We start from the raw sequence: 23981 nt of genomic DNA on the forward strand, positions 1-23981 counted from the left end.
AGTGAGCCTCCTGATGGGATGAGAGGAGAGGAGAGGAGAGGAGAGGAGAGGAGAGGAGAGGAGAGGAGAGGAGAGGAGAGGAGAGGAGAGGAGAGGAGAGGAGAGGAGAGGAGAGGAGAGGAGAGGAGAGGAGAGGAGAGGAGAGGAGAGGAGAGGAGAGGAGAGGAGAGGAGAGGAGAGGGATGAGAGGCTGCAGTCCATGGAGTGTTGAGAGTGTGAAGAAAAATTGCAGGCTGCACACACCTCCTGAGTAGTGCGCTGGCTCCACGTGAACATCCCATACCTCTGAGTGGCAGCAACAGCCCACTCATGTGCCTTCTCCTTTCCTGCATCCCAGCCCCTTTGCCAGCTGCTGTGCAGGAGGGCCACCGAGCCCCCGAGCCTCTGTGCTGGAGGAGAGGTGAACAGGGCAAGGGACTGGGGCCTTGTGACTTCTTTTCTAACAGTGAGCAACCTTCTATGGTCCAGTGCCAAACCGAAGCATGTCTTTGCCTGATCAAGACAGATACACTGACAATAACAGAAAACAGAAGCAGTAATGCTATCAGGCTTGGAAGATGTAATTTTAGAAAGGCCATCAGGTGCCCTCCTGTCTGATTCTTTGAAGGAGACAGTAATTTCTCAGCTTTCCTCTTACCTCAGTGTCTGCGGTCTGGCTGGATAGAAGGAAGCCACTTCCCTAAATTCTTAATAGGAACAAGATGCTCCCACAGACCTACTCTGCTTCTCCAGGCAATGGCATGTGTATATAACTTTTACTATTCACAGCTCAAATGCAATAACCATCTACTGCTCATCCGGTGGGGTTAGGAAGCTGAAGACAGCTAGCTACAGGGACAGTGGCTACTGAAGGGCCGGGGACTGACACAGCTGTCCAGGTGACTGGATGGGGATTCTGTAACCCCACCGGAGCAGGGTCCTCTGCAAACTGGTTTGAAGCTGAGCTCCCAGGCAGGAGGGACAGTGTGAGTGCCACCGCAGTGGTGGGGCACAGTTACCACATACGGGAATGCAGTGCTGCTGTAAATCCCTGCCCTCCACCACCCCTTCCCCCAGGGTCTGCATGCCCTCCCAGCTCTTCCAGGAGCAACATGTTTTCCAAAAGCACCTTTCACTGGCAGTACATACCATGTTCAGTGTTCTACCCAGCCCAGTGTGGGATGCAGAGACCCAGGTGCAAAGGGCTCCTTCAAAGACCTTTGTCTGAATAGTACAGATCCTAGTCTAGCAATACTCCTACACCAGCTGGAGCCGTTGCTGTGCTTGGGAGGACCTGGCTGAGCTCTGTGTGTGTGTGTCTATGTGCAAGTGTTTTTTCCTCTTAAAAATCAAGTGAAGTAATGAAACAGCACAGCTTTCCTTATACACATTTCATATGATACAATAAAAAAGGCAGAGCACTGCTGTTAGAAGGAAGGTGCCTCTTTATTATGCAGCTAAGTAATTATTTCCCAGGCAGTAGATAGGACTCCAGCCACTTGGCACTTTCTTACGTGCCATTTTCTAATCCAAAAGAGCAACTTGGGTTTTTGTGATAATTCAAGCAATCAGATGAGCTCATGCACATGGCATTCATTTGCTAGAAACGCCACACAGATCCCATTCAGCCTTAGCACTCATAAATCCATGTGACACTTTTATCTATTTATAAACTTTTAACAGCAGGTTATGATTGTTATGCAAGCCATTTTCCAGGGATTAATAAGCAGCTTTTGTTGATGGCAGAAAGAAGGGCCATTAACTGCTCTGGGACAGTCATTAATCTGTAGTAAATGTTAAGCATCTGGATCATTTCTATGTAATTAAATAATCAATACTGCCTTTTGATTCAAACAACTGGAGAATTGTATTTGAAATTTATATTGGCTTAAGGTGTTCCTAATTCATTTAGTTTACAATAGGGCAAGAAACAGGCACATGGGCGAGTGATATTTTTATCCTGGTGTAACAGGCTGTTAAATTATCAAGTATTTAATATAAAACCTGCCAAGTGGTCAAAATAGCATTCAAACTGGCCACAAAAACCAATTCATTGGATTGGATGGAGAAAAAAATAATGTGTTTTCTTTTTTCATAATAGAGTACTTTCATTATTGGAATAAAATTAGGTGACCTGACCCTGGGAGGTAGCCTGGAAGAATTAAAATAATCAAACAGAAACTCCTCCTGCCCAGCCACCCTCAGAAAAGTCAATTTTATTTCATTCCCTGGCTAACATGACCTCTGTGCCCTCAGGCAGATGAGGTTGTGATGTCATTTCTCTGCCTTCCTCTCTCTCTTCCTTTATCTCTCTGGGCACTGGTGTGAGTCACTCCTCTGGTTTTGTTTTGTTCTTGTCTTTGCTTCGGAATCCATTGTTCTGCAGAGGTGCTCACAGATGATGATATTGGTGTCCATTGCAAACCTGCCGAGGCCAGAACGCGCCACAGTGGGGCTGCTGCCTTCTCCGAGGAGAGCTCGGGAAACGCCCCAGCAAGCAGAGCTCGTCTTTCCCTCTGAAAGAGAGCAGAGAGAACAGTACCTGCTGAACCCTAAGTGTAACAAGGAGCTGGAAAATAAGAGGACTGTAAACCATAAATGCATCTTAAAGGGCTGGCTGGAATAGCAAAGTAAAGATAATTTGTGGCAGAAAGAAGAACCCAGAATAAGAAGGAAGAACCTATGGGTAAAAGAGACCATAACTTTGGGAAATTACTTGCTTGCAATAAAATTGCTGTCAGTTTAGGGGCAAGAAAAGAATGAGATCCAAACTGGGAAAGGAATTTAATGTCATGAAATAAAACCAGCAGGTTTAGATCAAAAGGTCTTTGGAGCAGGGAATGTGCCTAATCATGTATTCATAGAGTGACTGACAGAAGGAGGCTTTTGTCTTGACTTGAGCCTCTGGGAATGTCAGAAAGCAAACACCAGACCAAGGCAAGCTGCACCAGGACCTCTGAGATATACACAGGAGAATAAAAAGGAGAGTGAAGGTGAGTGCTGGTCAGGGGTAGGTGTATCAGAAGCTGGGGAGAATGAAGGCAGGGGCCTGAAGAGGGCAGTGGAAGAAAATGTCTATATCATTATACTGGTCCAAAGCCTCAGAGGGAAAGAGAGTCAAGTGGGGATGAGAAAGCAATTGGTCCCATCAGCTTTAGAAAGTTTCCCACACAGTGTGGAGAGCAATCATAAGTTCTCAAAGGCCCAGTAGGGACAGCTAACAGATTTCTCCACTTTTGCAATATCCATCCTATTTAGGTAATGCCTAACATGGGCTGTGCCTGCCAGGGCATAGCTGGTCTAATGCCTCTTGGTTCCCCAAAGGAGGAGGTGCCCCTCATCACCTGTGGAGGGTCATGGCAGTAGAGCACTAAGTGGAGACCAGGTACCCAGAGTCTCGGGTCTGCTGCAGCACTGAAGGGTCCCTTCTGCCAGTGCCTCTCCCAGCCCCTCCACATGGGGAAAGGGGATCATCCTTTCTGAATGAGGGCAGGAGAAGCACCCCAAAGCCCCCATCCTCCCCGACAGAGAGCTGTGCCAGCACCCAGCCAGAGCAGCACAAGAGGATCTGCTGTAATGCTCTCTGTAAGCATGCAAAGACAAAACCTGTTCTTAGAGGTATACAACACTCTAGGGCTGTGGATTGAAGCTGAAAATTCCTCCTCTCTCCCCGCCAAAGGTTTTTAATATAATTTTAAATAATAATTTTTAAGTCATACCTGAAAAAGCAGAGTGTGAAAATGGTTTTTATTTAGGAATTTGCCTGCTCATGTTCTTTATTCTTAAATACTCCCACAGTCTATTTTTCTCTTGCACTAGAATCTGGACATTATTATGCAGATTTCCACTATAGCAATATTACGGCAGAATAAATAGCTCTGCTATGCACGAAGGGGAATCCTATTACATCTTCAGTAACTCTCAGTAAGCATTATCGCTATTATACCAATTGAAGAGACAGAAAACAATTTTTAATTAAAAATATTTATAGCAGGCATAATACCAACTGCCAGATTCACTATCCAGTGAATGCATTCTGCAGCTGGTACTAATTCTCTCTTATTTCTATGAGGTTAGCCAATATCAGCTGTTCATTAAGCAGAGGACATTTCAGGAATATCCGTATTATATGCCGTAACTAACTAAGAAGTTCTTCCTTTGACAGATATTAGGAAATCAAGATTGCTTGGCTATGTTATTCTGGGACTTCATAATAGAGAGGTCGTTTCCCAGTGATCTGAGTGGGCTGCATCATCAGTTTTTATTCAAATCAATCCTACAAAACTGCTTTCCAGCAGATTAGAACATTTTAATTAGCAATATATCTTTTGTCTTCTATCTGCAGTGGAATAGGGGGTGGGAAATTGATTTCAGTACACCCTTTCTTTTACTGGGAGAACAGCATAATCAGAAGGTGTCAGCAGAACCACAGGCAAATTAATTTTGAGATACAGAGCTTTCTACAGCTAACCACACTGCTTCTCCTTGCCCTGAGTCGGGCCAGGCTGTGTGGGCGAGTTCACTGCTGCTGTCAGTGCCAGATGCTCCAGGAGGCCAAGTCTGATAAGGCTCTCTTGGGTGAAGGGCATGACAACAACCCACTGGCTCACCCTAAACATTCTCACACTTTCTGTGCCACAGAGCACATAAAACTTCAGTTCTCATCCTTGTTAGATATATGTATCAGTAAACATGCATATGTGTAGCTGTAGGTGATGGACAGCTCTCCCTAGAAGCTATAAAAGCACCTGTCTGCTGCAGCTGTAACTGAGGCTCAAAGGAAACCAGCAGACAGGGGGTGAGCCACAGAGGAGCCCTGTTGCCACATATCTTCCATCCTCCTACCTCTCTGTGCCATAGGACATGTGTCTGAAATATGCCTCCACCAGTTTTGTGTCCATGGAGAGCTCTTTCCCCTTAAATGCTGGGATTCGTGAGAGTCAGTTTGTCAGGTTCACATTCATGTGGTTCAGAGGGACTGTGGCATGCTGAAGGCTCTGGCCTATAAAGTCTAATACAAAACTTCTTGTTCCCTGTATTCACCCCAGGATAGCTGGCAGCCCAGTCAGTGAGGAAATCCCCTGGTGATTTTTCAAAGGAGCAGCTGGGAACTGACAAACCAAGCAGCTCATCATAACCTGGCATGTGAATTGCTAAATCCCATATGGTTATTGTTTTTCACTTTAAAATATTAGCCATGAGTTTCAAAACACAGAATTTAGCAAGCTGTGTTTCATCACTAAAAAGATCAAACCCCATCTGAGTCTGTGAAGCCATTTACAACATGCTTATCCTTCCACCTGCAATAGATTTCACAGCAATTTCCCCTGGTCCGTGTCCACAGTCACAGCAGAGGAGCCGAGGGGACACAGCTGGAAAGATGAATGATGTGAAATGGTGGAGATGGACATCTGTGAGAGGAGCAGAGGCTCTCCCAGGAGGTGATTCAGAACAAGAGTTTAATGTAGGGATGTGCTCTGAGTCACTTTCAGGGGAGCTTCCCTCTGCCCACTGCCTGCAGAACGACCTGTGAAGAGCAGCTGCTGTTGCTTAATTAGCTTTGTGAATATTCTGCTTTAATCCATCTTTAAAGCTCACAAAAGCCTATCATGTCTGTGTACTACTCTTGCTCTGGGCGAGATTGTACCAGTTATCAACAGCTTCAAGAAGCTGAGATTCACGAGCAACATATGGGAATATCCAAGCTATTATATTCATTTTCTTTTACCTACAGGCAAGTAAGTATGTCAGTCAACTAAAGAACAAACTCTTTCTTCTTTGCACAGATGGCCATAAGGGCTTCCAGAGCACTTTGGAATGAGTGTATGGAATGCAACAGTCCTAGATGTGACTTTCTCAGTAGTCATAGGCTAGCTCTGATTTCAGCCATTCCCCTTGGTATTTCATGGAAGTGAGCAGTGTGTGTTTAAGCAAAGTGCCATTTGGTTCTAAAGGTAGCAAGCAAAGTTTCGATTTGAAAAAAACTATACTAGTCAACCCTCTGGAAAGACAATCTGAACAAGTAGAGCAGCAGAGCATGAAGCTCTTCTTATCTTTTTCCTTAGCTTTTCATGAAATGGCACATGGAAAGACATAATATTATTTCTCAAAAATGCCTTTTCTGGGTTAAAGCAGAGTTTGTAGGTTTAAAAACAGTGAGTTTGCACTAGTCCTGGAAAAGTGGAGTCCATCAGTGTAGTCAGCCCTACAGTGTGCCTGAGAGCCTGGGTATCCATTTCCAGAGCTCCTACTACTCTTGGAAAACCATTTTCTTTGCCTACACTGTAAATTTTCAAGGACACAAACTTTTTCTAAGAATGTGTTTGTGCAGGAGGGCAATTTGAGATAGTCCTGTGTGAGGTACCACCACCGCAATGGAGACTGCAGAGTTTGTCATTAAGTTATATCCAATGCTGAAGGAAATACAATGGGGCTGCTGGGTGGCAAAGTAGCTGTTAAAACAACCATTCCAAATAAAATGTCACAGACTGAAGTTTAATGAATAAAATTTCATTTTTGCATGCCACTGGGTGGAAGAAAAGATCCCATCTGTTCTCCAAGCATTTCACATTGTTAAGCAAACTACTCGCAGCTTGGCAAATCAGAACATTAGAAGAAAAAAAAAAAAAATTAGAAAAGCCAACCATAGATGAGAATGAATACCAGATGAGTCATTGAAGTTTGCCCAAAAGCAACATAAAAATGATGGTTCTCGCCAGGAAGTTATGCCAGGGTATTCTCATGGGCCTGGCTCGCCAGAATGGGCAGGAGGAGGGAGAAGGAGGCAGGGAATAGGGGTGCATTCTTCCGCTGCCCGGGCTGGCGAGGGCTGCTGGGCTGCTCGCTGCAGGGAGAATGCGTGTGTTTGTCTTTGCAGACAAGGGCCACCATTATCACATACCTCTGCAGGGTTGTAGATGTCAACCAAATAATTGGTTTTATTTAGAATATGACATCCAACTGGTGAATAAAGCATTTTGGGTGTCCTGGAAAGATTTTGTATACAAACCAGCTGGAATCCCATTGACAGAAACAGCCTCTTCCTTTCCTTCTCCCCCTCCCCATTATTTAGAGTCAGACAGAACTGGAAGTGACTGAGAGGAACTCCAAGAAGCCTGTGCCTTTGAGCAATAAAGTCTCCTGGTGCTAAACATCTGACACTTGTTCATTAAGAGAGACCCAAGCAAGCATTTCATCATTGAGATGAGTATTTAATACATGAATGGGTAACGAGAAAACATATTTGTGGCCAATTCAAAAGGCTGTCATACAAGGAGACTCCAAGTCTGAGCAGGTTGGGAAAACTGCAGGGTGCTTTGGAATTTTCTCAAGTGAACTCACACTTGTAAAGCACAAAGTTGCTGCTGCAGCCTCCAAAGAAAAGTGAAAGTAGGATGGGCAGACAGCCGTGGGACAGGCAGCAGGTGCCAGGCTCCAGCCTTCCTTTAGCACAACCACTAGGTTATAGGGAAGAGGGAACCTTACACAGCTTCCCATACAGATCATCACAGCTGCACCCATCCCAGCCTTCATCTTATCATTCCAGAGCTGCATGAGTTATGTGCTAGGATGTTCCCAAACTCAGAGATTGTCCACCATGGTATCTCCTAGTACATGTGTCTCATGAACAAGACTGGATAGATGCATCTTCTTACCGTGGCAATCTACCATTTATTTGAGGAAAATTATTCAGGGTAGATATACTCAAAACAAGAACATAAAATGACTGAAGGCCTCCAATAGCTGAAGGTTAAAATACATTTCAAATGTATTTTAAAAAGCAAAAAAAAGACAAAAAAGAACAGAAACATTAAGTAAAGTGCTTTTTCTCCATTTTTGGAAGATGTAGAATGCTGGCTCCTGTAACAGGAGCAGAGCATGTCTTGCACATCCCGTATGTCCCAAAAGATAAGGGAATTATTTTTCCAGTAACTTCTTAAGTACTGGAGGCATTTCAGAATGTTTGAAACAAGATTGTGATGTGCTAATTAAACAGGACGAGTAGGAAGTTGAAAGTTGAAAGATTTTCATCCCGAGTGAGACTATGGAGAAGCTTGATGTACAATTCAGCGATCCAGAAGATGTACATTTCATCACTGAAACCATTGTTTCATAAGAACAAGCTGACTTTGTTTAATGTATCTCTTACTTTTCCGGTTTATAAGTTTGTCTGAAAAAGGACATGACAGACTGCTAATCCATACTTGTTGTAACAAGCTAGTTGGGTGTTATCTCAGAAAAATCCCACCAGTATCAACAAAAACTCCCCACTACATAATACAGGACAGACCCAGTGGATTAAGCCCTCGTTGATTAACAGTGAGGAACAGTCATGAAATGAACTGCCACATTTCTGAGTAGAGCAGCCTAGGACCAAGGCACAGCACCAGAGAGTGATTCAAGAACCCTACAATGCCAGCGTGTGGAAGATGCCCAGGCAGCAAGGGAAATCTGCTATGACATGGCAGTCATGCAGAGTGAATTGGAGCACTTGTTCAGTTCAAGTCACCCAAACAAGAACAATTTTAACACTAGGCAATGCAAAACCACACATCTAGGGATGAGGAGTGCTGGCTCTGTGTGGCAGGTAATAGGATGCTGGAAAGAAATTACTCTGTAGAGCTTGTGAATGAAAAGAGATCAAGCAATGCAACTGAAGTGGTCAGAACAATGCTGTGAAAAAATAAATTTAAAAAAATGTATGGACAAGAAAATAGTGAGCAATGCAGTGATGTAAATGCTTAAATACAGCATTGGTGAGGTGACCCTGAACACGTGTGTCAAATTAGTGACTACATTTCCTACACAATTAAATTAACTTGCAGAAGACACCCACCAAACAATGGGAGCACAGGAAAATTGCCAAGAGGTCTGTGAAAAATATCATTTGTAATGCTTCTATAGTGTCTTAAAATGCCTAGTATTAAGAAGGTATTAATATTTCAGATAATGATTCAGTGGTTATATTTATATTATCAACATATAATAATTATCGGGTTTAAGTAGCAGAAGTAAGAGTTGCATTTTTTACACAAGTGCATTTGTACATGAGAACAAGTGTGGTTAAAAAGGGACTGAGATGTAAATAGTTTCTGCACTTCTTGATGGCATCAGCTGATGATTTGTTGTCTTTCTGGGTGATATGCTCTAGTATAACACACAGTATTGATCTCAATATATGAACACTCAAAATTAAATGATCTGTTCCTTGCATGTGATTGTGCTAAATTTCATGATTCTTTCTTGCCTTAAGATTGGTGATCCTTCCAGTTCTCACATTGCTCTGCACATTGAGGTTTGCACCATGGAAACCACAAATAAATTAGAAAATGTAAAAGCTTGTAAAAACATGTGGTTAAGCAGCAGTTCTTACTTAGTATTTGAGACCATTTACAAATCAGGAGAGAGGGAACAAAGGGAGTCAGCAAGCTAGACAAGACATGCCAGTTGCAGTATTAAGTGCTGGGTTTATTAGGGTTGTGGGAGCCCAACAAGTTCACTGGAACCAAAGGACACCCTGTCTTGTGGGTCAGGTGGCCCCACTTCAGCATGTGCTGGACTGAGAATCCTGCCTAAATGTTTTCAAAACCTTTTACTGTAGGTTTGGGCTGTGTGCTGATCCTGTTATCAAGTCTAAGAGCAGGAACTGTGGTCCTGCCAAAATTAGATAAGGGTTATACAAAAAGAGAAAAGGGCACCAGCAGACGCTGCTATCAAACAGAGTGCTTGCTTGTGTTCTTACACTGCTGGAAATAATCAGCAAATTAGGAATAAAAGGAACATGCAGGCGGTATGTTCCCAGCTGAACTGCTATAAATGTCACAGCATTTGTATTGACACCACAGACTGCTTCATCACAAAAAAAAAAAAAAAAAGAGGGGAAGAAAGATAATATTGCAAAGAATATTGTTTTTCAAATGAGAATAGTCAAACATAGTTAAATCTACCCTGCAGGAATCTAATAATCACTATAATTAAATGATGGTCAAAAGATAATAGACTGAACAGAAACGCTACATCACTGATGAAAACTATTTAAAACATATTAAATATCTTATACCAAAGAATAAATGGGAATGAGACAAAGATGTGAAAGAGTTTGAACTCTTTATGTTCATGTTTATGCATCATGTTTCAGAGCAGAGCCACAGAGACTCAGGAGTCATTGAGACTGCAAAACCAAGAGGGATAAGCACCATGGGAAATATTGGCAGCTCAGATGAAATTGCGCTCTTGAGAGCCAGCAGTATTCTGCAATCACTTGAAAGCCTCCAGAGTACTTTAGCATCTCTTGGCCTTTGGTGACCAAAAAAGCAGGATGGGGCTGGTTTCTGCATACAGCAAGGCCAGTTGGAAAAGAGGGACACTAAGTTGCTAAAAGGGTTTTATGAAATCTCAGCGAGGCAACACCTGCCCATTTGACAATACTCTTCATAGCTAGAATGACTCCTCTGATGTTTTGAATACCACAATGCATCATTTATTCCTTTTCAAACAGAAGGAAACTTCTCTCCTTGTAACTCATGAGACTGTGTTTGGTAACAGCCAGTCTGTGACATCTTCCTGGGGAATGAGGAACCTTACAGCAGATACCACCTCATGAATAATCCCTGCAGCACACAAGAAAGACCAGCAAGAACTTTTCACATATCCCTTCAATCATGCCTTCCAGAGAGACCTCTGCCTTGGAGAAGTCAGGGCACACATTACAAAAGGACAAGATTTTAGGAACATTTTCATACCAGGTCCTTAAGCTGGGAGAAGAGAGCATGACTGTGCTTGCCCACTTGTGCAGCAAGAACATTTCCTCTCATGGCACTCACTTTGGCTGCCTTGCCTCGCCATCAGGTCCTGCTTCAGATTTGGTCTTCATATTATTCCACTTGCATCAGAGGTTCAAGGTGGCTGTTTTTTCCTCAAAGATCAATGATTTCTAGTCGAAGGAAAGAGTGAAGGCATCTTCAGAGAGCAATGCATATAAATGGACTCATCTCAACCAAAGGGGTTACAATCAGTATCTTTAATTACAATATAAATTAGCAGCAAGCCGCTTTCCTTTAAATAATTACTTTTAATCTTGTTACATTTCTTCTCCTTGATCCTTTTGCAAGGGAGAGGTAGACCTTACTGATTACTAGCCACAAAGATGTGTTGATTTGAAATTGTATACAGTCTTTCCACAGAATTAGGCTTTTTTTTTTTTTTTAGTTATCCAGAGGGACACGTGGTAAACATGTTTAAGTCATTACATAACTTAACATACCCTGCTTAGGCTGGCTTGGCTAGCAGAGAGCTGGATCCACAGGGATAGTAAAGATAGGCACCATGTGAAAGCTGCTGAATGAGTAGGGTGTGGGTATTTATCACATTGTGGGGGCAGCAGCTTTCCCAGTTGTCCCATTCTGGAGAGGGAGTGAGGTGCCTCAGGGCAGTGATTCTTCCTTCCTGAAAAGTGCTGAGGCACTTCAGGGAATTCTAGCTCATCCAAGGCTACTGCTACCCACTGAGAGGCCTTATGGCCAAGGGTTTCTCTGATTCTCCATGCCAGAAGATACTAATTCATATATTTATGAAATCCAGGGCAGACTCACAGCCTTAGTACTGAGAAATTTCATTATATTGTTATATTTCCCTTTTGTTCCCGACATTTAGAGTCCCCTTTCCCCAGCTCTTTAGGTTATAACTGTGTTGTAGCAGCATATGGGATTGTGAAAGCATTGTGCCATAACAGCATTTTATTCTGACAATCATTTACCCTTAGCTGTAGCCAGAGCTTTGAGCAGGAGTTAGACCTATATCCCATCTGGGTCATTTTATATGCACCACTGTTCTATTAGAGGAGGTTTTTTAGGTATCTCTGCTTCTAAAACTGTCAGCTTTACTGCTGCATTCACTCAACCTCCCCCCAAACACCAGCTTCAAAGCCTCAGTTCTTTCTGAGTGCCATTGGGCTTTCAAATACAAAAAAATATTGCTTTTTGCCTAAAGATGTGCTTTGTTCCTTTTGTTGGGTAAGCAGAATGTTCCGGCAGCCTCAGCACTTCATCATTAACTGCAGACTATAATTCACACCCAGCTTGGGAGAGAATTGGAGCAAAAAGAAAAATGGTTTTGCCTCCCTGCCCCTGACCCCATGCCACCGTGTTATTTGTCACAAGATTGCTAAGCCGTTCGTGGGTATAAATCAGTATCATTCAAAAACCAGTGTCAAAGGAAACAATGAAAATCCCAGGATTTTATGAATGGGAGGGATTGTCCTGTGCTGCCAGACTTGGATCAATGCAGAGCTGGCAGGGGAAGCCACTGCAACGCAATAAACGCTGCCATCTGTTACCTCTGAGTTCCTGGAGCATGTAAAAGGCAGCAGTGCAAATCAGCCCTGGCCTGACACGAGATGCTCGGGCGGCTCCTTCCCACCCATGAGGGCAGCAGGCAAAGCTGTGGTGGCATTGGTGACGCTTTGCCTGACTGGTGTCACCACAGGGGTGCCAGGACTGCGGGGGGCATCCCCATGGTGGAAAGCCTCCAGGAGCTTTCCAGCACCATGGCTGTCAGACGCTTGTCTCCCCCACAGCACTGGCATAAATCAGTGCCTTGGCAGCACTAGGACCCTCCTTCTCTGCCCAGGAAGGTATAATGTGCAGCACTCTATGAAGAACTTTGTGTTTTTGTGTGCATTCCCACTACAGCACCTCATCCCAGGTCTGAGGGTGACTCAGGAGAACATGCTGGGCAAGAGGGCTGCTCCTCTCTTCCCCACCCCTCTGCAAGCACTGATCTATCTCCAAGTGCACAGGACATGTTTGTCAGGTTCTGCCCCCCTCCACAAGCATCCCCCCGCTGTGGGGAATGAGGGCTGCCTGCCAGCATTTGCCATGGGAGCAAACGCCTTCCCACATCTCCCTGATGCTGACTGCTTGGCTGAGCAGTGGTGCGTTGTTTCTGCACACTCGGGCACGATGTGGTTGGGATTATTTATACTCAAGATACCTGCAGCTGAGGTCTTAAACACAGAGGCACCCCAAAAGATAACAGGCTGTTGTTTCTCAGAGAAATCCGTGAAGCCTAATGACAGAAACCCACATGCAAGACCAGCCTGCTCAAAAACTACCCAGTTATTTTTAGCACGGAGTACTACTAATGTTTGCAGACACATTTTTTTCCACACCCTGAGTTCATGCAGAACGGGGGATAAAGTTCTGCAATAGCTCATCATTTCCATTTGCTTTACATTCAGATAACATATTTCCAAATGTAAAAACTGGGTGGACAACACTGGCTACCAGAGGAACACTACTGGAAACAGTGCTTGTATGCTTATTGTTGAAAATCTGGCCCCTGGGGGACTGTGTTAATTTCTCTCATTATTTTAGCTGGGCCTCTCTAAAGCCCTTCCCCTTCCAGGCACGTGGCTGCTTGGAGCTGAGGCCACGTACCCCACAAACACATTGGGACCTGCTGACCATACCACAAATTCACTGGGATGCTACAGAGGGGACCATCTGTGCCTGATTATGGAGAGCAAAACAGCCATCCCACAGCAGGGACAAGCATGAAGATGAACCTCTCAAAAGATTTAATTATGTAAAAGTGATTTCTATTTTGAAATCCTATAGGATTTTTATTTTGAAAATTAACTAGTAGAAAAAATTCTTGTTCTGTCTATTTGTGTCAAAATATTTGTGTTCCCTCCCACCCTGCTTCCTATTTTGCTTTGTATTTACAGGAAACATTGCACATGTTCTGAGCAGCATTTTTCCTCAAAATCAGATTCAATGATCATGATTAAACTGAGATGTGCCTTAGTTTCTGCTGAACATGAATAAATGGCAGTTAGCTTCTTACCTCTGAGCTTGTCAAAAAAGAATGATTAGAAATATGCAGTTGGCTGGGAAAAAAACAAAATAGGAACCCACGAAGCTATACAGCCTCATAAACTGATTTTTAGCTTAACTGGTTTTCATCTAGCAAGAACTTAATCAGGAGGAAAGTAAGACTAGTCAGACAAGAAAAAGAAAAGTTCACATTGAAACCCCAATTAATTTGCCAATTAGGTCTCAAAACACTTTGAGCAATGGCTGGCAGGTGCCTGGAACCAAGCTACCCTTCCTAAGCAATCACTTTTAAGGTGTTATGGCCCAGCAATTATCTACTATATTAGCAGATAACCACATTTGATCAGAGTAATTAACTAATTTAGATAATTCACATGCAGTCACTACCTTGTACAAGGGAGTGAAGGGATCCACAGCACCTTGGTTTGACTCCAGTTCCAAATCCCAGTGTGAAATACAGATGTAGACTGCTGGTCATACCACGTGGGCAGACATTTCCATGTCATTGGATTGAGAGGGATGAGCTGCTGGCTGAAGCCTTCCCCATCCAATCCAAACTCAAGTTTGCCATGGGCTGGTAGCTGGAGGAGGGCACACTGGGCATGTGGGGCAATGGGCAGTGAGCTGTGTCACTGGTGGGGACATGTCTGAGCCAGGAACAGCTACATCTGTCCAGAGATGGGCAGCCAGGACTCAGCCTCCAAGCTGCTCCAATGCTGGAATATTTTGGAGTTGGGGAATGGCTCACAAGGTGCATGAGCCAACCTGCACAACAAGGTCTGTCCTGGTACTGGTGGGGGAAGCACAGAGAAGGTGAACAGCTGCAGGAAATCCATGTGGTTGTACACTTCTCCCCAAGGCCTTTTCAGTCCCTCTTTGCTACCAGACACTCATGTGATTTTGCAATCTGACCACTGAGAGCAGTTCCAAAGCAGTGATGATTGGCTTTTTTTACTAAACGTGGGAGAAAAAGTGATGGATTTGACTCCTCCTGGGTGCTCCCCTGATCCCAGCCCCTCAAGGGAAGAGGTCAACTTCCCCTTTCCTTTCCTTTTTGTGGATGCTGTGATCCTTCAACAACTTGCATGTAGTCTCTCTTAGTTTTGCCTGCCTGATTACACGTGTTTCTTTCAGCATCTATAGAGGAATTTAGACATGTGGCACAACTGTGTAGGACAGGCAGGAAGAGCTGGGATCAGACAGATGGTGTACCCTGCCAAACAGGCAGGACAGCTTCCCAGCCACTGCAGAGGGAAGGATGCAATGCTGTGGCACTCCAGGCTAACTGGGAGCTCTGCTGTGATCCCAGTGTGTCTGAGACATTGGTACAGCATCATCCTGGTCAGGAGAGCACAACAGTCTGTGTCTTGGGCAAAGTGTGTCACACGGCATCATAGAGGACAAATATCCCAGTGTGCCAGTTCAGCCTCCCTGAATGCCTTTTCTCACAGTTCTTAAGGTTTCTTACCACAATCCTGTCTCTTAGCATTGGTAGCAGAGAGCAAGTCTGCATCTCCATAAAAATCATTTAAAAACCCCATAAAAATCTACCAGAAAACATAGGTTTGGATAAATTCCCTAACATAAAATTCTACGTCCTTTTCTTTTTGTGCACATCCTGAAGATGTAGAGCAGGGGCCGGATTTTCAACTCACAAAATGATGATGTAGGTACGACTGTGTGGCCAAAAGGCTGGAAGCTGGCCAGAGAGCAAAATATTTGACTCAGGCTCGTGGGTGTGAGGGCTTCTGGTCCTGAGAGGCTGTGGTGTGGATTAAAGGATCAGAGGGTGACTCAGGTAGGAAGGAACCTCAGCAGGTTGTGGGTGTAGCCCAGCCTCCCACTCTGAGCAGGAGCAGCCCATTTGCCATCTGTCTTTGCCTTTCCCTAGCTCCACTCCATCACAGCTGGCCCTGGCGATTGTCTTGCAGCAGCTGCAGCCAGGTCTCTGCAGTGGGGCATCCCAGCTGGGGCTGCTGCTCCTTTCCTGGGCAGGGAGGAGCAGTGCTGGGCTGCTGGGGGACATGACACCTTCAGTCACTGCCTCAACAATGGAGGTTACTGTTTTATTAAATACTGCACCATCTAGTATCCTTATTGATTCAATTTGAATAGATATATTTACACACAGCGTGCTGCAGAACGTTGTAGAAGCCTTATTTCCATCAGGCTGCCTGCAGAGGTCGGTAGGGAGGAACAAGAGATTGGAGAGCAAACGGGAAGCAAAAGGCAGCCCTTTATTTGGATGTGGGGCTGACAGAGGGCTTGTCTCTGGATTAGTAACGGTGAACTGCCACTACAGGAACCTGTTTTGTTACTAGGACACGTTACAAGTCAGCAGACAGCCACATTTTTCTGACTCATCAGCTGATACTAATTAATGACTTGGGAGCACACCAAAAATCCCCACTGGCCTTCCCTCCTTCCTTGAAAGGCTGTGATTGTCTTTCTCCCCTTCCCCCCAGCTTTAGAAAAAAAAAATCACATCAAAAAGCTATACATTTTAAATATGGAGAATGACCAAAATAGCTCACCAGTCCCAGCATTGCCCTAAATGAAGGTGAAAACCCTCCAGAGGGAAGGATGCAAACCTAATAAGGAATGTAAAAGATAACATCGATTTTTTTCCCCTTTTTTTCATATGAAAAATCAACATTCTCTGTTACCAGAACTGCCTGTCACAAAGCAAATGCCCATGTCTGTGGGCTGCTGCATCTCTCTGCCAGCCAGGCTAGCAATGCTGAGCAGCAAGATTTCAGGTATACACATTGAAAATGTTTTTGTTTCTCTGAACAAAAGAATGAGGCAAAACTCCACAAACCCCAACACTGTAGTCCTTCAATGTGGGTAGGTATGGTCCCTTGTCTCCCCAGGGATACACCCTTTGCTTGTGTCACATCTGCATCCTCAGTGGGGCCAGCATCAGTTAAAACCCCGTTCCTAAAAAGCAGGTTTACAGCCTGACTCCCAGCACCTGTATTTCTCTGTCCTAGAAAACAGAACCATTGATCTTATATTCTTCTGGAATCCTTCATCCCTTATTTAATGTTCAGTTTCTCATTTAAATAATCTGTATTGATTTGAAACCAATTTTTCCCAAATCCCCCATAAATATTAATCCTCAGGGGAATGTATTTAGACAAAATGTAAATAGTTCCCTTCATGCAATTTTGTTTGGACAGAACAACTGCCACCAAGATATCGTGTGATCTCCAGGGTACCATGAATAGTGCTTTCATACTTTTCTGTCACTGGGGTGTAATTAAAAGATCTCGCTTTTTTTTTTTTTTTTGTCTTGAGTCATTACTGCATAAATAAAGCTTCCTTTTGAATTACCTCAGTCTCCTTCAATGCAAGAAGAACACAGAGCAAAGCTGTGTTTTTGAATCTGTCTGTTTTTAACAGATATAACCCTCCTAGAGCTTAACCATGTCTTTACAGACACAGATGCTCAATTACATCTTTACTTTCATTCTTATGCTCCCATACTGTTTTGTGAAGCATGAAGAAGCATTAAATGCACTTTGATTGATTCTTAGAGGACATTAAATTGGGTTGATGTCCTGATGAAATAATTCCACCTTCATCATGTACATATCTAACTCCAAATGAAATATTAACAAGTCTGAGGAAGATAAAGATGAATAAAAGGGTCTAAAATACTTATTTCCCACAAGTACCCTCAGGGTACATGAAAGTGTCTCCAACAGAATGTTTGATGGGAACAGTTGAGTGATTTGCATTCCCGCAGAAATCAGTCCTGTGCAAAGTCGTACCTCAAAAATACGTTCAATAATACAACTCTTTTTATCTCTAAGGGCTTCTCAGAATAATCTTGGGATGGTATCTTTGTTTGCCTCTGCTGTTCTTCCTGCTTTCACATTTCAGTGGCTGGACCATACAGAAAACCATCCTGGCTTTTTATTCTTCCCCTGAATGCAAGGGGCCTCATGCATGTTTGCTGGGGTCTAATGACTCACACACATTGAAGCTCAAAGCAGGTACTATCAGCACATTATGAAGATTATCAGAGTGGCTGACATAAAGCTGCCTGCTGCAACAGGGACTCAGAAAGGGCTACTGACTGCCCAGGGCCCAAAGCAAGGAGGCCAGCTGGAAGGGAGGCTGAGAATGAAATCATACCTCTGTAAGTTTCATATTCAGAAATATGAGCAGTTTCTCATTCAGAGCTCAGAATTTAAAAGCTGATAAATTACAGAATGAATATAAGCATCTGTTTACTTTATCCCTTATCCTTGTTAATTCTGCAGCACAGCCTTGCTCATCCAAAGCTTAGCACTAATTTAGTGTCAAAAACTCAAAAACATTGAGTGGCCAGGCTAGAACAAGTTAGCTAATAAACTGGCTTGCTTCTGAATTTATAAGAGCACAGAATTATCTTTTTATCTTTTAGCTACGTTTAATTTATTTAAATAAAATTTGGGGTTTTTTTTGTTTGTTTTGGTTTGGTTTGTTTGTTTGTTTGTTTTTGTTTTTTTAAAGTTCTCAATGGGTCATTTCTATCAGAGGAAAGAGGATCTGATGAAAAACTCCAGATCTTTATTTGCCTTCCTCACAGGGCAGCCATGACTTTCTCCTCTTTCCCACTGATGACCTGTAGTGGGGAGTGTTGCTTTGAAATACACACAAGGACGAGGCATCTCTTGCAGAAAGGGAAGAAGAAAAAGAAACAAAAGCGAGGAAACAGAAGCATCACCAACACCACATCTGTTTTCCTGTGACAGGACTAAAGAACCCAAGCTGGACTGGCTGCTGAGCTAACAAAACAAAGTTGATTCTGTGCCTTTTTCTAACAGAAGACTCCATCTCAACCCTCACATGTGTGTAAACCAAATTTGCCTCAAATTCTGACTCTAGGATGTGTGTGTTTTGAACATGTGAGGCTTTATGCTTCACATAGGAACAAAAATGCAAGCATGAGCCAAGGCTTTGGAGTGATTTCTAAAGCGAGTGTGGAAACAGGATCTGAAGGTTTCTTAGCTGAATTTGTCTGTGCTTTCTGGTGCTTCAAATTATTGTTATTTATATGCAGAGTGTTTGAATTAACTGCATGTTTGTACATGGTAAATCTGAAAACAGAGTTTGACTTTAATAAGGGAGTTGACAGCATTGAAACACTGAATCTAAAACCCTGTAAATAGCAAATCCTTTTGTGGGTGCCCACTGAGTCCAGGCAGTAATCCGTGCTGTTAGCATTGGATTTTCCCCTTTGCTTTCTCCATTTTTGTAAAAATACAAATAAAAAGTTAGCTGGTCGAACCTGTAAGCTTGCCCAATCCATATTCATAGAGAAAATGTGTTCATTTGAGTTCAGTGTCCCAACCAATCCACCTGATCTGGGTTATCACTCTGTGTTGCACATACCAGACTAGTTAAAAATGAAACTAGAAGAGCTTTGGACTGCTCCACATCAAGGGCACAAAAGTGAGTTGCACAAGCTATTCAAACAGACAAACTAAGACAACACATTAAACTAACCCTAATAAAAACGTTCCATTCCTCAAATTTTGCATGTAGCATCTGGCAAGATTTTCTCCTTAAACACAGCTGCTTTTCTTTTTTAAATTTTTTAACATATACATACGGCTAATTTGTAAACTAATTGTGATAAAAATGCCACGTGTGTTGTGTCCATATGCCATGGCTTTGTAAACTCTTTGGGTAACACCAACAATAAAAATTATGAAGGTATCATTGTAATAAGATTGTGACAATGATATGCTAAAACCAGTGGATGATCTAACCCAGAAATCTCTCAAAAAAGGAAACTTTTGTTCTCTTAAACGCAAGGCACAGGCAAGGTGTTGCAAGCAGTATAATAACTGAGCTCACATACTTGTCCTGCTCTTCTGGCCTGCAGAAAACAAATGTAAAATATTCATCCTATAGCTCAGTATCTTCTAACACCCACCTGGTTTGGACTTTACAGAATACAAGGCTAGGCAAAACCACATTAGAGAGATGCATTTCAGCAAGCACTGCATTTAAACAAGGTGTCACATAATGTCAAAAAATGTCACCAAGCCTCACACAAACTAACAATGCAAGATTTATTTTGTAAATTATCTTCTCCTGAATACTTATCTAAAATACACAAGTACAATAAAATATGGTTATAGGAAATACATAGGGTTCAACCAGGTTATTTAGGTTATTTTTCAGTCTCCACTTTGCAAGCTCTTGGTAAAAGTCCTGACTGTGTTTTTTTTGTTTTGTTTCATTACTGGCTGCTACGTTGTGGAATGCTCCTATGAAGCGTTGGATATTGCAGCCCTGTTGTTATCTGCCATCAGTGTTTATGCACACAGAGCTAAAGATCAGCCAAAATTTCATTACAGGAAATAAAAACCACTGGAAGACAAATGCAAAAACCATTTGGTAGAAATCATAGATCCTGGAATGAAACCTTTATCCCGTATTGAATTAGGAACAGAATATATTACAGAATTCAAAGGCAGAGTTGGAAGAGATGTCTGAGATCATTTGGTCTGAGATTTTGCAGAACGTCAAACTCAGATTTCTCTGTTAGCCCCTGTTGCATCCAGAGAATCTCTTTTAGCAGGAAAATAATGCAATCTATGGTAGTTATTAACTAGCTTAATTGTTAATTACTCCTTTTGTCAAACACTTACACCTTATTTTTAATCTGAAGTGTTTCTGTCTTTGACTCCTCTTGATGGAGAGTGCTCTATATTTGTTGGACTGAAGAGTTATCTGCTAATAAATTTTTCTTTCCTCTATAGATATTCACAGACTGCACTAGCCTTGTTTTTCATAAGATAAACAGATTTCTCTCCTTGAGATTTCCTCACACTTTCCTTTTTTTTTTCTTTTTGTGACATTCTGGTAGCTCTTACTTGAATCCTCTCCAGTTTTCAATATCCTCCTTGAATTGCTGACACCAGAAACAGACTCATTTGGCCAATGTGCTGGTGCCAAACATGGAGGTAATATATCCTATTTACTCCCACTCAGTATTCCCATGTCCTTAATCATTTGGCAGAAGGGCTGGGTTAGCAGCTCATATTTGTCGTGGTCTCCAGCTCTTTTCCAGTCTGTCATAATTTCCTTGGAGGAAGTACTGCCCTTTCCCCAGAAAGATGCTCTGTACTATCTCCCTGGGTGTCTGGATTTGAGCTTGGCTGCATTTTTTAAGTGCATGCATTTTAACAGCAGCCAGACTACCAGACTATCAGGTCATGCAGTCTGTTGTGTGCCACTGCCCTGTCTGTACCTCATTTCCTGTTTCTGCTATCAATACATCACTGTCAACCTTCAGGAAGACAACAAAGCTTTAAGATGTATTTTGTGTTACTTCAAATCAAGGGAACATATTTCTGTCACAGGCTCTGTGTTCAGGAATCTCTTCTCTCCCAGTTTTATTTCTGTCTAACTGCAGGTCCATTGGCACCAAACTATATACTGTGACCAAATGGCAATAAGCAAATGCACTAAGTTACATACAATTTAGTTCTGCAAAGGACCTATTCTAGTTAATGCTTAATTCTAGAATGCTTAATCATAAAGAAGTGTCTGACAATCACTGGCTGGGAAATTAAGGCATAAAACCACCAAACTGCTTTTCTTTTAAGGGATGTTTACTACTTCTTGACATTTCACAGGTAGGTACTGTTGCAACCCCTCAGTGTGAATACAGCACATGAGACTGTATGTGCTTATTAATAATAACAACTTTCTTCTGGTTTCTTCTTATCCTTCTGGCACTCTTCTACAAGCTTTATAAATGTGACTTTCCAAACTTCAAAGGGCAGTTTAAAACTTGTCATTTGCTCGTAGATGCTGTAATTCCACTCAGGTATGCCTTCTCACTGCAAACCTACGAACCACATCCATTATGGCACCAAACTGCAGTGCCCTTCTGAATCCCACTAGAGATGCCCCAGCCAGCCTGGGAGCAGCCTGCAGCTGGCACACTGCCCACCCCAGCACTGCCCAGCCCTCCTGTGACTGAGCCCTTGCAGCAGGCATGGCAGAGCCCAAGGGCAGACTGTCACCTCTTCCAGCCAGGACCCAGAGCCACTCTGTGCCACCACGCTCTGCCACCCAAGCCCTCTGCCAGGTTCCCCAAAGATAGGATGCCTGAAGATTGGCAGCCTGCTGCCCCTCCAGCTGGAGGCAAGACAAGTCTTATGGAGTGGGATGAGCCCAGTGGCCTGCAGCTCTCAGTACAGCCAGAGAAAATAACTCAATAGCAGGGATAAGAAAAGCAGGGCTCACTGTGGCACATGCCAAAAGGAAGTCCCTGCTGAAACTTGCCTGGCACTTACAGGCAGGACACAGGACCCACAGCAGCTGGGCAGGACAGACGAGCTGGCAGGACCTTGCTCCCTTGCTCCATCGGAAATGCAGGGGGAATCTGGCTCCACACAGCCATGGCCATGGGCACAGGGCAGCTCCATCAGCACACTGAGCAGCTGCACCCAGATTCAATTGTTTCTTTTCCTGTTTGTCTGACTGACAGTGAGCAGAAGGGCTGTTTAGTGTTAGGGGCAATTTGTATCATATGTTTAGGCAGCAGTGGTGCATTGTATCCCCATGGTGCCTTTGCTCTCCCCCTTCCTAGCCCCTGGGCACCTGACATCACTCCGGCGAGCTGCTGTACAGCAGGATTTTTCCAGCTGGTGCTGGTTTAAAAGCATTAACTGATCCTATTAACTGTCTTTGGAGGAACCCACCTTGCAACTGCAATGAGATCATGACACCCCTGACGCCTCTGGAGGCAGATGTTCCATTACACGATGACTAATGGAGCAAAAGGCTTTTCTTTGCACATGCAGATAAAATCCCTGGAGCCCACCTCTCCTGCTCTACCCCCCTCCCTGCCTTCCCACCCTCCCCACTCTTCCCCTACCATTTTATACTGTTTTTTAAACAACTGATTTCTCTGGAAAAATTACGTCTCATTTCAAGTTTCAGTGGAAACCAACCCAGCCCAGCACTCAGAGGAGAGGTTCAAAGATCCACTGGGGCTCAGGTGCTGAGCACGACACAGGAGCAGACTCCAGAGGTGATCTCAAATCTCTGCAGCCACAAAAACTGAAGTAGCTGTGCCCCCGCAGAGCCTGGGTAAGTAGAGCAGGAGGCAGCTGCTGGGCCCTTCATCCAACATGGTGAGAGAAGAAGGAACAGAAGTTTATCTCAGGATAAAGGAGAAGAGGCAGATTTAGGCAGGCAGTGTGACTTAGCACAGCGTTCCCATGGTCAGTCTCCCGTTCTGTGGGGAGCTCCATGTCACCACGGCTCTGTAGTGGTCACATCCAGGCAGTCCAGAGGTCTCTTTTCATGGCTGCACCAAGATTAAGACCATCTCCAGCTGATGTCAGGATAAGGAGGAAATTGAAGTGGTGTAAATGCAAGTTACAATCTTCTCCTTGGGCACTGCCAGGGCGTGGCTGAATAGTGCAGAGATTCACCTGTGGGGGCTTTCAGAAGTCAAGACATCTACATCTTCCTCATTTCTGGTCCTCCTTGGGCTGTGTCCATACAGTGACATGGAATGGCACTAACATTTAATCCAAATTCATCGCCACATGTGCCATACCTTGTGAGAAAAAGAAGGGAAAACTAAGGGAAAATTAACTGATTGGGTTGTAGTAGGGATGAAGTTGGTTACATAAAAACCGAGCTGAACAAAGCATTTGAGCACGTGCTACTGGGAACAGTCCTGGCGAGGACAGAAGAGACCAGTGTGTCAGCCAAGCCCATCTGGAACTTCCCAGTGTCACCTCTTGCACTTCACATTCACTACAGAGCTGAGCTAATAAGTGCACAAGCTCTCCTGGTCTTTCTGGCAATGCTCTTTAACACACACATATTTCCTTTTCTCATAATTCTTGCTGCCATCCCTGTGAATCCTGAATTATTAATATTTAAAACAATTAAGTAGCTGTGAAACTGCATTAAAAAGCGGATTCTTTCTTATTCAAGTGATACTGGTGCAATACTGCAGGGCTCCTTCATCATATGCTCTGAGATCAATGCTCAGGCAGTCCTGGACAAGAAGAGCTGTTCCAGTTAGTGACAGTGTGAAGGGTGCCAGGGAACCTCCAGTGATTTTTTTTCCCTCAAAGGTGAATGCATTGCTTTAAATACACAGTAGTTTTTAGCACAGCTGGCCTGCACGTG

The 23981-nt window shown here is 43.6% G+C and overlaps 1 long non-coding RNA gene across 1 annotated transcript in view; it reads right to left on the minus strand.

Annotated features, from left to right (window-relative positions):
- Positions 1 to 1406: 1406 nt before the first annotated feature.
- LOC148223572 (uncharacterized) overlaps positions 1407 to 23981 on the minus strand; it is a 100318-nt gene continuing 77743 nt past the window's right edge. The window contains exon 2 of the long non-coding RNA XR_015803784.1: positions 1407 to 2495. This is a non-coding gene — a long non-coding RNA (uncharacterized LOC148223572). The remainder of the gene's footprint in view (positions 2496 to 23981) is intronic.

This window comes from Sturnus vulgaris, chromosome 5 (assembly GCF_052056855.1).
Source record: "Sturnus vulgaris isolate bStuVul1 chromosome 5, bStuVul1.hap1, whole genome shotgun sequence".
Taxonomy (NCBI): Eukaryota; Metazoa; Chordata; class Aves; order Passeriformes; family Sturnidae; genus Sturnus; species Sturnus vulgaris.